Below are 13,461 nucleotides of genomic sequence, written 5' to 3'. Positions count from 1 at the left end.
CTCCTCCTTTTTCTTAATATCCTTTAGCAGTATCGAAAACTCATTTCGCCACATTGACACGTTTCATCTAAATGTGACATTTTAACGAAAAATTCTCACCTGAAACTTAGAATATTTTAATTTTTAATCACTCGCTATGATGGGGAGAAGTTTCAAAATCAGGGTTTTTTCTTTATTTATACCTTAATATCTTCGCTTTTTTAAGCTTATATAACTTTAATTTATAAAAAATTACCCGACGTGACGTCATAATTGTACAAATGTACAGTACAGCTAATAATGTAATGGGAAAGTGTGTATGCGCTTAATATCGCCTTGGTATTGTCTGTAATCTAGTAAAACCTGTATAAACGAAATTACATGGTATCCGTTTTGAACAGGTTCTTTTCTTAACGTAGAAAATTGCTTCGGTCTGGGCAGGTTTTCCTTCTTATTCAGGTTCCGTTTTGGACAGGTTATATAAAGGAAAATATTGTAGGCATAAGAGGGATTTTACCCTTAATTACAGTACAAAAGCATATTGAATTCATATTATGAGGGGTTTTTATAATAATTTTATGCTTTATGCTTGCATAATACACTAATAGGCATAAAATTATGTATTACTAGGCTTATACACATTATCGAGCCTTAATATATAGGACTTAAGTACGATTTTGGGCTTTATTTACTACATAAAAAAGGATTTTTCACGAAGATATTGTATTAAAGATGAATTCTCATACCCTCATGAAGGCAGTAGGAATTATATCTTACGTATTTAAACATACGAAAGTATATGGATACAGTATAGGGAGGCCCAAAAGTCGGTTGACCAAGACGTATGTTTTAAAAGGTAAATGCGTTAACTGACTTTCGGGCCACCCCGTATAAAGGACATCTTAACATTACTATGCTCTAATTGAAGAAAATTATATAAAATTAATTAAATTCTTCGCTTATTTTTAGGGTTTTTATTAATAAATTTAACAAGTTAGTTTAATTGTTAAATTAATTTTGGTTCATGCTTCTTCCTCTTTCAAAATTCATCAAAAATTTTAATTCTTTCTTTTCTTTTTTTTATAAAAAGAAAACTTCCTTTTATTGTGTGATTAAACGAACAATTTTACTGTCTAAAATTTAAAAAAATAACAATAATTAAAAAAGAATTTCGTCTAAAAATAAAAAAAATCAATTTTTATCAATTTGTAGTAAGAGATGAGGTGATGGATTGTTCTCTTTTAACAATCAATAGTTTTGTGCCAATCAAAAATAAAAACAAGAAACATTAATGAATTTTTTTTACATTTTTTTATGGTTTTAATGACGTGAAAATCTTCTTCTTAAAATTGCAATTTGCATTTCCCCCCCCTTCGTTTTCTGATCCAACACTTCACTCTCCCCTTGTTAAAGGATGCCAATTACAAATGGAAACTTTGTGAACCAGAGTAAAATTTTCGTCTAATTTTATAATTTATTGGAATGAAATTTTAAAAAATTGTACACATAGATTCTCACTGTCGTCCGTCTGTCTGCCTGTCCTTCATTAATCTCCAGAACAGAGTTAAATAGATAAAATTCAGAGCCATATATGGAAAGTTTAGAGATAGGAGGCTCCATTAACTATATAAGAACTTCCAGTCTCTACTGGAAGTCGAGTGATTTCAATTCAAAATTTTTTTCCAGAATCGAATTACATAGATGACTTGCAAAACTCTGTTGTTATCAGGAAAAGTATGATTTACAGGGTCAAGACACTTTTAAAATTGAGAGCATTGTGACGAAAAATTGCCAGCCAGGTATTGTGATGATGTCACAATAATTTTTGCTCGTTTTATTCTATTATTATATTAAATTAATTTTTAAAAATAACCAATGAAAATTCGCGTATATTTAAATTTTATTTATTTATTTATTTTTAAAATTAAATTTAATTAAAAAATAATAATAATTTTAAAACTTGCATACATTTGCGAATTTATAATTTATAATATATTTTTAAACTTTACATTAATTTCAAATTTTATTATTATTTTATTTTGTATTTTTTAAATAAATTTCCTTTCATTATTTAAATAATATTTACATATACAGTCGAACCTGTAATAGCGACCACCTCTAAATGGCGTCCATTTATTTCAGGAACGTTTCAAAATAAATTACAAAAATAACGCGTAAGAAATAACTTCCAAACAACGGACGTTTCAGTATGTTTTCTGTTGTCCGATGTTAACAGGTTTGGCGTATTTAAATTTTATTTAAAAGAGGAAAAAAAATTTTAAAAATTTACGTGAATTTCAAATACAGCATTTTAAAAGATTGAGAGTTTATAAATTGAATTTCGACATGATAAATTTAAATTCTTTATATTAAAAAAAAGGAAAATAAATTAAAGAAAATTAATAAAAATATAAAAATGGTTGTAAAAATAGATATAATAAATCATGAATTATTAAAGAAATTTGCTGTTTTAATCAATGAAATGACAAGATTGTTGAAGATATACAGTATTTACGTTAATAGGAGAGAAGGATGCTGAAGAGGAGAAGGATGCTAGAGAAGAATGGAAAAATCAATATGACAATATCAATCTTTTAAAGAAAGGAGATAAACCAGGTTACGTTGAACAATTAACCTATTAAATATACCTTTGAAGACATACACAAAGATTACTATACAAAAATAAAGTGTGTGCATTATGTATGTACTGTACTCTAGCTCGATAATTTTTCAATACCTAATCTTTTAACCAGTTTAACAATAATATAAAGAATTACAGGGCTATAAAATGGTTAATTTTATTTATTTTCTCATGTTTTGTCTCGGATACAATGGCCATTTTGTCTCTCACTGTAAAATCTGTCTAAAATGGAACTTGAATGAAACTGAAACCAGCCTAAACGTTAAAAACTCTTTGAAACAGAGCGTTTTTCTTTGTTGAAAAAAAAACCTGTTCAAAACAGAAACCTGATAAACCGGTAACGTGTGATTCCGATTTACGCAGGTCGTACTATATATATTAGCTTATATAAGTAGAGGGAGAACAGTCTTGGTTGGATGTACAGAGCTAAATTTCCATTTTAAACAGGTTAATATGTACAGAAAATTTAAATATTTTTGCGTATTATAACTGATACATAGAATGGTATACAGCTTGGTTACGAGGGTTTACGAAGTGGGTATTGTTAAAGTTGTGTTAATAATAATAATCGCGCGCGTCGCTTCGCTCGCTGGTAGCAACTGGCGTAGCGCAATTATTAATAAATTACTCACGTTAACTTATGTTTTAAACACAGAATATATTGTAAAATTTACTTATTAAATATAGCTTTGAAGGCGCATGCAAATATTACCGAAGGGGGTGCGCATTATATATTCTTTTAGCAGCAATGATTTAACAAGTATAACAAGAATATAAGGAGATGTAAAAGACCTGAATTTTCTCTCTTTAACAGGTTAATATTTATATAAATTTTAAATATTTTTGCGTGTTTTATAACAGTTAATGTATAGAGTATCATAAAGCTTATTTTCGACGGCTTAGAAAGCGGAAGAGTTACTAAAGATCGTTAAAGTTCTGTGTTGTTAACAATCGCCTCGCGTCGCGTCGCGTGGCTTCGCTTACTGGTAACTAATATTATGAACTTATTAATAAAATATTTCCTTTACTTTCTGTTTAAAATATAAATATAATAAGTATTAAATAATATTTTTGCTTCAATAACTGCTTAAATAATCTGCTAGAATTAGAAATTAAAGTGCGCCAGCGATGCGAAGCGACGCTTCGACGCGTCAATACAGACAACTAAATAATAAGTCTAATAAAACCAAAATAAAACTGTTAAAAATATAATGTGTAAATTAAGAAAATTATCGAAAATAGTTTATAAAAATTTTTATTTTATTTTAATTAATCTATTAAATTATTCATTACAATTTTAGTAGTGTCTTGCCCCTGTAAATCATACTTTTCCTGATAACAACAGTGTCTTACCAGTAACCTACATAATTCCATTCTGAAAAAATTCACGTGATTTCCGATACAAATCTGAAGTTCGTATATACTTAATGGAGCCTCCTACCCCAAGCTTTCCACGTATTAGTCGAATTTCTTCTGTTCAACTCCCTTCTGGAGATTAGGGAAGAACAGACGGACAGACGGACGACAGTGGGAATTTGTCTACTTTTTTTTCAAATTGCAGCCCGATAAAAGAAAATTAATGATAGAGGATATCGATCCGTATATTATTTAAATTCTTTTTTTTCTTTATTCATTGAATTTATTGGTTGTATAGAATTGCAAATTTGTGATTTTTATGCGAATGACGCCCGAAAAATACCATTTGAAATCAAACGTTTTCCAATTTCAAAGGAAGAAGGTTGTATGTTGACAGCATTACCATTCATTAAAATTGAAATCACGCTTCATTCTTCACATGTTATATATATATATATATATACAGGATACAGGTCCACAGGTATTTTATAATCTTTATAATTTAATTTTTATGTATAAAACATAGATAAATATATAAAAAACTATGTTTATAGCTCATGGATTTAGTAAAGAGTTCATCAAAAGTAATTGATTTGTTTCATTTATTCACTTGTTGAAAAAAAATCCGGCAACCAGTTGCTTAACTTTCTTCCCACCATTTGGTGGCGCCATCTGTTACGATATTTTGTTAAAAACAACTTTTTAAAAATATATTTTTAACTATTATACAATGACAAAGAAGCTTAATTTTAAAGTTAGGGATGAGTTTTATAAATAGTTGTAAATGCTAATAACGAGTAAAATCGTCATTAAATCCGATCTTACTGGAGACCCCCTTTATTTCCCCATTCCCTCGACTTTTAACCACCAAATTCCTCTTAATAAACAAACTTTCCTGAAAAATTTCAGAAATTTTCGACAAAATACGCAAGAGTTATTAAGCTTCAAACAGAGTGAACAAAGTCGTGTCCCCCACACACTAACATCCATACATACAGAAGACACCCCCCGAAACATTCGTATTTCTCGAAGCTTAAAGGTCCCCTGGGTCCGAAAATGTAAAAATCTCGTGGGTGGGGTAAATTTTTAACCGATGGCCATACTTTCCCTCTGTTATAACAGAGCCAGGAAAAATAAAAATTAATTTGTTTCGCTTGATAAATTAATCGATTTTTAATTATTTCAATTTGTTTCATTCATTCATTCGTTAAAAAAGTAATCTATTTCGTCTCAAAATTTAATCCATTTTTTAATTGTTTGTAATTGATGTTTCAACTCTTCATTCGTTTAAAAATTGATCTGTTCCATTTATTAAATTAACACATTTTAATTGCTTACAGCTGATTTATTTTATACAATTATTTGTTGAAAAATGTATTTGCCTTGTATGCTAATTTAATCACGTTTTAATTTTAAGGGATTATTAGCCACGTGTTTCATCGTTTCACGTACTTTATTAGACCCACAAAATTTTTACGTCTTTGAAACGTCCAAAAAAGCAAAAAAAATCGGGGTTTTTTCTGTATGTATGGATGTGTTTGTAAGGGCATAATTTTTTTCGCCCAATTTCAAGCTTCATAACACCCATGTTTTGTCCAAAATTTCTGAAATTTAGCAGGGAAGTTTGTGTATTAAGGGCATTAATGCTAGTAAATTTTGATGGTTAAAGGTTGACGGGGTGGGGAGACAGAAGGGATCACGCGTCGTATCTCGAGAGGGGTCGAACTTAACGAAAATTTTACTCGTTAATCCTCTCTCCCCTCAAAATTGAGCTTCTTACCATTTTATAATAATAATTAATATAAGAAGTTTTTAAAATAAAATATCTTAACAGATGGCACCACACAAAATTTTTACTTTTTTGACGGTAAAATTACGAAATTCGTTGATGGTTTTCAATTGTTTATAACTTATCTGTTTCATTCGTTTTGAAAGCCGATCTGTTCAATATGTTAAATTAGCATTTTCTAATTATCTTCAACTAGCGTATTTCATCCATTTATTTACTAAAAAATGCATCTGTTTCGTAAAATTAATAACGTTTTAATTATTTATAACCATCAATTCTATCCATTTATCCATGAAAAGTACTCTGTATTGTCTCAGAATTAATCAATTTTTAATTGTTTACAATTACTTTTGATTTGATTCCTTTTTTTTTTTATCCATTTCACATAGAAACTAATCTGTTTCACCCGTTCATTTATAAAACGAACGAGCAATTATTTATTGTGACATCATCACAATTCCTGGCTACAATTTTTCGTCACAATGCTCTCAATTTTAATAGTGTCTTGCCCCTGTAAATCATACTTTTCCTGATAACAACGGAGTCTTGTCGGTCATCTATGTAATTCCATTCTGGGAAAAATTTTTGAATTAAAATAACGTCACTTTCGGTGTAGACCGGAAGTTAGTATATAATTAACGGAGCCTCCTACCCCTAAGCTTTCTATATATATGGCTTCGAATTTCATCTACTTAACTCCCTTCTCGAGCTTAAAGAAAGACAGACAGACATCAGACAGGCGCTAAAGGTAATTTATAGTTATACCAATTTTTGAAAATTGGGGCCAATTAATCAGTTTCGCTTCAAAATCGACTTTTTTTTCCTAATTTTTTTTCATTAATAAATAATACATTGGAACAATTTATAAGACTTAAAAATCCAATAACATGTTTATTAAAAATAAATAAAAATATTTAATCTTTCAGTATTAAATATTTTATCCGCTAGAGTGCGTTCTCTGAAATTACGTCACTCCACGTTTGTTACTAGAGTTACCATGGTAACTCATCTTCTAATGCCAGAACGCATCTGAATTGTAATATTTGTGAGGGTTGTTTGATATTTTTTTATAAAGGAAAAAAAACCTTGTTTTGTTAATTTATATATTTTTTTAAACACCAAAGGAAAGGTCATTGTACTTTTAAGCAAATGGCGCCTGTCAGAGTGCATATTGAATATTGGTAAGTGGCTGGAAAAATGATTAAATTCGATTTTAACTTTCGATTACTTTGCTTCACGTGTTTACAATTCAATTATTTGAAAATAGAATTTATTTGATTTTTTCCCCTTTAATTTAAAATGTATTTTCGACTTAACTGCATTTATTTATTTTTATTTTTTTATTTTTATCATAAATAGATCATCTTCAGACATTCAAATATATAAAATTTATTCATTCAATTATTTATAATATCTAGTCGCAAAGTTATATTTATGTTAAGTTATTATTTATCTATATTCACAATTTATACGCTTTGTTTATTTTAAATTAATTACATTTCAAATTGCTTATATTTGTATTTTTTTTATTCGTTTAAAAATTTAAATTTTTTATTTGTTAAAATTAATCGCGTTTCAATTGTTTATAAATGATCAATTTTATTCGTTCATTTCTTATAAATTGATCTGTTTCGTTGTTAAATTAAAGTTTTCAATTGTTTACAATTGTTCGATTTCTTTCTATACGTGATTCAAAAATCGATCTGTTTCATCTCAAAGTTAAATACCTTTTAATTGTTTACAGCTGATCGGTTTCGTCCATTCCTTAATCAAATAATTGATATTTCGCATGTTAAATTGATGAAATTGAAATTGTTTGCAGAAATCTGTTTCATATATTCGTTTATAAAAGCTAGCAACGTGGTTGTTGGACTTTCTCCGCGTTCTTTATTTGTTTTATTCCCTAATAATTGCTGTCATTTCCTGTATGAGTCTTCAGATTGATTCGAGTGATATTAAGAGGTGGGGCCATATCTCCTCAATCAATGATTCGATTTTCCTGAAAATTTCTAGAAACAAAAACATCTAACACTCAAATCTCTCTGCAAAATTTCAGAAATTTTCGACAAAAGGCACAGGAGTTATTAAGCTTCAAAGAGGGTGAAAAAATCGTGCTCCTCACCACGCACATACACGTAAACTTCCCTACATACAGAAGAAAACCCTAACTTGTTTTTTGCATTTCCGGACATTTTAAGGTCCCCCGAATCCAAAAAATGTAAAAATCTTGGGAGGAAGGTTAATTTCTTTGACTCATCGCTATACTTTCCTTTGTTATATAACAGCAGGGAAAGTAACATTAAAATGCATTTAATTTTGCAACGAAATAGATGGATGGGTGAAGTTAAATGTAAACAATTGAAACGCAAATATTATAAAAGAAACAGATCGATTTTTAAATCGATTTAATTGTTTGCACTAGATTTATTTTCTTTATTAATTCGTAACAATTTGATCAGTTTCGTCTCAAAATTAATCGCCTTTCAATGTTTACAATTGATCAACCATTCGTTCATTCATTTAAAAACTAATCAATTTCGATTAAAAATTAATCAATTTCATTCATTCATTCACTCATTCATTATTTAACATTTGTAGTAATTTCTTCGTAGTCTCAATTACTATTATTTATAATTATTTTAATACTTTTATAATGTGTTATTTTAACTAATTATACTTTTTGCACATACTTTGCGATCAATTTAAAGTATTTTTAATATGTATAATTTAATTTTTTTCATAATATTTTAATAAAAATATATGGTTAAAATACAGCAACGAGTTGAGTATTTTAATAGAGTAGAATTGCTCCTGTATTTTTTTAATATAATAAACTTTCCCCGGCAAAAATGTTAAAATTGTGTATGGCGCCATCTGTTATGAGATTTTATCATAGAAAGATTTTAATATTATTAATTGTTATAAAATAACAAACAGCTTAAAGGTAGAGACGAATTTTATATTTAAAAAAAATCGTAAATGCTAATTACGAGTAAAATCTTCATTAAGTATGACGTCACTGGAGATGTTAAACGTCATCCCCTTTATTTCCCCACCCTGTTGACCTTTAACCAGCAAAATTTAACAGCATCAGTGCTTCTAATACACAAACTTCCCCACCAAATTTCAGAAAATTTTTTGACAAAAGACACAGGAGTTATTAAACTTTTGCCTTATCTTCCCTGAATACATCCAGTCGGGCATACGGGCATTGTTTATTATCTCGTGGCAGATTTGCCCATAGATATCGTAACTAATTTTACTGCCTTCACACTCGTACATGCTCAAAAACGGCTGTTTGTAGTCCTGCCACGAGTGGCAACATACCAAGGGTGGTGTGTTGCATATCATACCCTCGTGCCACTGCTAGGGATGATCGACTCTCACATGAGATTGATCAGCACGCCAGCAATGGCGGTCGGCAGTGCGGCACTCAACAGTGAAGGAGGTATTGAAGCATCCACCAGTGCTCTTCTACATTCTAACGTGATGGTGGTCTGTTCCCAAATAAAACCAAGATTTGTCAGTAAAGCAGTCGTTCTGTTATGGTGGCAGGCTACCGCTCTGGGGATCCAGGTTGGAATCCGGAAAGGTAAAAAAATCCAGGAATTTTTGTACCAATTTCTTTACTGCGCCCGTTAACAGACTACAATGAGTTATTAGCCACTGTAAAGTAACTGTGCGATATACATTCTAAATTTTTCCCCCTCCCTCGTGAGATGTGACGTCATTTATGGTGGCTCCATATAAACAAATTTTTCATAGAACACAGATCAAACATTTACTCGTAATGTTAGGTCAGTCAGAGCTGGGATTAATCTGTTGTATTCTATGTGAGGCTCTTCCCCTTACAGTAAATAATAAATTTAAAAGCGCGAAAGCCCTACCTTGTTTAATTTATTTTTAAATGTGGCCATAATTATGATCTAAAAATATGCATTTTACATGTAAAACAAGTCATTGATTGGGTTGCAATTTTCAAAAATTGGAGACCTATAAATTCCCATTGCCATCTGCCTGTCTTCCCTTCCTTAATCTCCAGAACAGAGTTATATAGATGACCAGCATGTACAGTACAAGGAAAAGTATGTTGTACAGGAGCAAGACACTACTAAAGTACAGCCTATATAAATTGTACATGTTAAATCAGTACATTATGATTTACGTTAACTTTTTAAATAATCTACATGATTTTTTAGTGTTATAAAATACTGTAGTATTTTACATTCCATTGTAAAAAAATGTACATTTCACAGACGAAACAAATCATTGTTGTACGTAACAATAGAAATAAAACGTAATAACAACGAGCAATTATTTATTGTGACATGGTCACAATGCCGGGCTACAATTTTTAATCATATTTATAATCTATTTAATTTAAAATATATGCTCTCCACCTCAAATTAGTAGTGGCTCGCCCCTGTATACATCATACTTTTCCTTTAACAACAGAGTCGTGCCGGTCGTCTAACACCTTTCGGGGAGCGTTTTGAATTGAAATAACGTAACTTCCGGTTTTTACCGGAAGTTACGTTATTTCAATTCAAATATAGTTTCAATTCAATTTCAACATAGTTAATCGGGGCCTCCCGCCGTTACGGTTTCCATGTCTGGTCTCAGATTTTATATATCTAACTCAGTTCTCGAAATTAAGGAAAGACAGACATTCAGTCAGTCAGAAGACAGTGGGAATTTATAGGTCTACAATTTTTCAAATTGCAACCCAACAATACAATAAATAACACATCAAAAAGTCATTAAAAATTTAATTAATTCGAGTCGTTAACAATAATTTTAACTATTATTGTATAAATAAAACAAAATAAAGACTTGTATACATCGAAATTAAGATCTGTATATATTAACTGATAAATATTGTAAAGGTATTAATTACTTTCGTACCGTTTCCATCAATCATAAGTTTTAAAAATAAGAATTTTTGAAATTAATTATTGAAGAGAAAAATTAAAAAATTAGAAAAAAAGCCTTTTATCTTCACAGCTCGGAATGAGGTTATCGCACTCGCTTCCAGAAATTGCAGAAAAAAATTAAAGCTGCAAATCCTGAAGCTGATACAGAAGGAGAAGAGGGGAGAACTTGTAAGTAATTTTTAAAAATTAATTTTCAAATTTAACACTTTATTTACAAGAATTTCTCAAGTAATTTTTAAACTATTTATTAATCAATAAATGTTTTAATTTTTACTTTATAAAATTAATTAAATTGATAAGGCATAGGAAGAGGAGAAACATTAGAAAATTGCTCCTGTATTTTATTAATTAAAATCATTAAATATCTTTTATTTTTTACTAATTTTTTTATAAATAAATAAATTAAATAATAAGCTAACTTATTTTTTTACGTATAAAAATAATAATTTAGCTAATTTAATGTGGTTTTTTTTTCGAGTTAAAACATAATTAAAATTTATTTTATCACCCATAAATCATTTATATTTTAAAATAATTTAGTAGCAATTAATTAAAGATAAATTATAATTATATTTAAAATTAATTAATTTTTTTAAAGATAAAATAAGTGTTTTTAATGATTAAATATATATAAATTAACTGGATTTTTTTTAAATATAATAAACTGCAGTTTATTTCATTAGACTATTTATTGTTTTATTAATTTATAATAATTTTAAGCATACTTTTAATCAATTTATATTTTAAATTTATTAATTTTTTCATTCAAAGCATCATTTGAAATCACTATAAATGGAATTTTAGTTTATTCAAAATTAGAAACAAATAAATTCCCAGTAACTAGTGAGGTAAATTAATTAATTATATATACAGTATATAATTTTTTTTGCATACGAATTTATATTATTTTAAAATATAAATAATTTTCCTTTTTTTAAGATTATAAATCTAGTTGATAAGGCAAGCAAAAATGAAGAAATAGAAAAAACACAAAACTCCAAGAAAATTAATTTTTGTAGATATTTGTAATAATTTTATATAATTTTCATTTTAAAAAAATTATAATTTAGATGTTAAAACTCATATTTTGAAAATATAATCTAAAATATTTTAAAATAAAATTTAAAATACACATTTAAAAAAATGTACATTTTTAATTTAATTTAAGTTATTTATTTTTTCATCTGAAACAATAAAATCTCCCTACCTTTAAGCTGGATTTCTGTTTTAAAAATGAAATTTTCTTTTTATAAATGTCAATTTCTAATTTTTAAAAATTGCAATTTTCTAAAATCGTCATTTTCTTAACTGTTTAAAAACATGTCAATTTCTATAATTGAATTTTTCAAATAAAAATTGTCAATTTCTATCACAAAATTAAGAAAATGACATTTTTCTGATGCTGTCAATTAACACCTACAGATTGTTGTTAAAAGAAATGTCATAAAAAATTCAATTTTTGCTTTTTAGAAATTCAAATAAATAAATTACATTTTTTCATTCTTAAAATTTATATATCTAGTAAAGTAATAAAATAAAAAGGATTTTTATTACAGAAATCTTTTATAACATCACATGTTTACAATGAAAATATGCTTTAAAACAGAGAACAGCTTACAAAAAATATAAACAAATATAAGAGTTATCAATCAATAAAATTTTATTTTGTAATCATTAGACAGAAATTATGTAAAATTATTATTAACTTTACATTTTACTATTTTAGTATGAAGCTCAGTTAGGAAATGAATGCTGATTGAGCTGATGTTATGTTAAAGTATTATGTAAAGTCTTGTTTTTAAATTTTAATTTTCTAATAAAATTTATTTTTCACCTGTTTGTACTTGTTAAATTAGTATATGTCCTCTGAAATATGCATCTACATTATAATTTTAATGCATAATGTATGTCAATGTTAATGCTGTAACATTATAGAGTAATAAAATATTTAAAATTAATAATTTATTCACGTTTTAAATAAGAATTGGCATTTTTTTATAAATTAAAATTTATTATAATTTTTATCCTTTTCAAATTTTGATTTATACTTTTTACAAAGTTTATATAGTTGAATAGTAAAACCCTTCATTTTGATGATAGATTTTGATTTTTTAAAATTATTTTGATATTACTAAACAATATATACATATTCTTGAAACATAGATGATTGTATGATCCAGGTACTTAGCCAAAAATTATGTGAGTAGCCAGGGCTGTTGGTGGTGCTGAAATTTTTTTCCAGGCCAGAGTAAACTCAGGGACCACAGTGGTTCCTTCTCCTTATAAATTAGTTATTTTTATGAACAGAAAAAATAAAATCTTCAAGACCACTTTTCACTAATAAAGAATCATTCCATGTATTTCATTTATTCAAAAAAAAAAAAAAAATGGTATAACAGGACCACTCTTGACAGCCCTGAGTATTTTTTTGTTTATTAAGTTATGCCAATGCAACACTTGGGTGATCTGCCTAGGGAATATCTTCCGGAAGGTCTTTTTAAAGGTAACTGGCCCCTATTCAAGCATTACAGATGTGAAGAAAATCCAGAAAACTCCACGTGAACCCACAACCAAACTCCCAGTGTTCAGGGAATGGAACCACTTAGCCACTGGGGGGCTCAGCCCTGAGTAGCATCATGTGGTATGAACTCAGTCAACCAATAAGTGTTCTATGTCACAAACAAGCTCATCAAATGAAACTACACAATCTGGAATGTGAGATAAATTCTTAATTAATACCATAAGGAAATGCTAACAAATAG

General features: G+C 28.2%; 1 long non-coding RNA gene across 1 annotated transcript; it reads left to right on the top strand.

Moving 5' to 3' along the window:
* The first annotated feature begins 6,800 nt into the window (after positions 1-6,800).
* Positions 6,801-11,780, top strand: LOC136985066 (uncharacterized). The gene is made up of 4 exons (XR_010882274.1): positions 6,801-6,946; positions 10,770-10,867; positions 11,471-11,547; positions 11,639-11,780. It is a non-coding gene; the product is annotated as an uncharacterized lncRNA (long non-coding RNA).
* The last annotated feature ends 1,681 nt before the right edge of the window (positions 11,781-13,461 follow it).

Source organism: Centruroides vittatus, unplaced genomic scaffold, assembly GCF_030686945.1.
Source record: "Centruroides vittatus isolate TY-2023 unplaced genomic scaffold, ASM3068694v2 contig_120, whole genome shotgun sequence".
Classification (NCBI taxonomy): domain Eukaryota; kingdom Metazoa; phylum Arthropoda; class Arachnida; order Scorpiones; family Buthidae; genus Centruroides; species Centruroides vittatus.
This window is presented reverse-complemented; position numbering and strand designations above follow the sequence as displayed.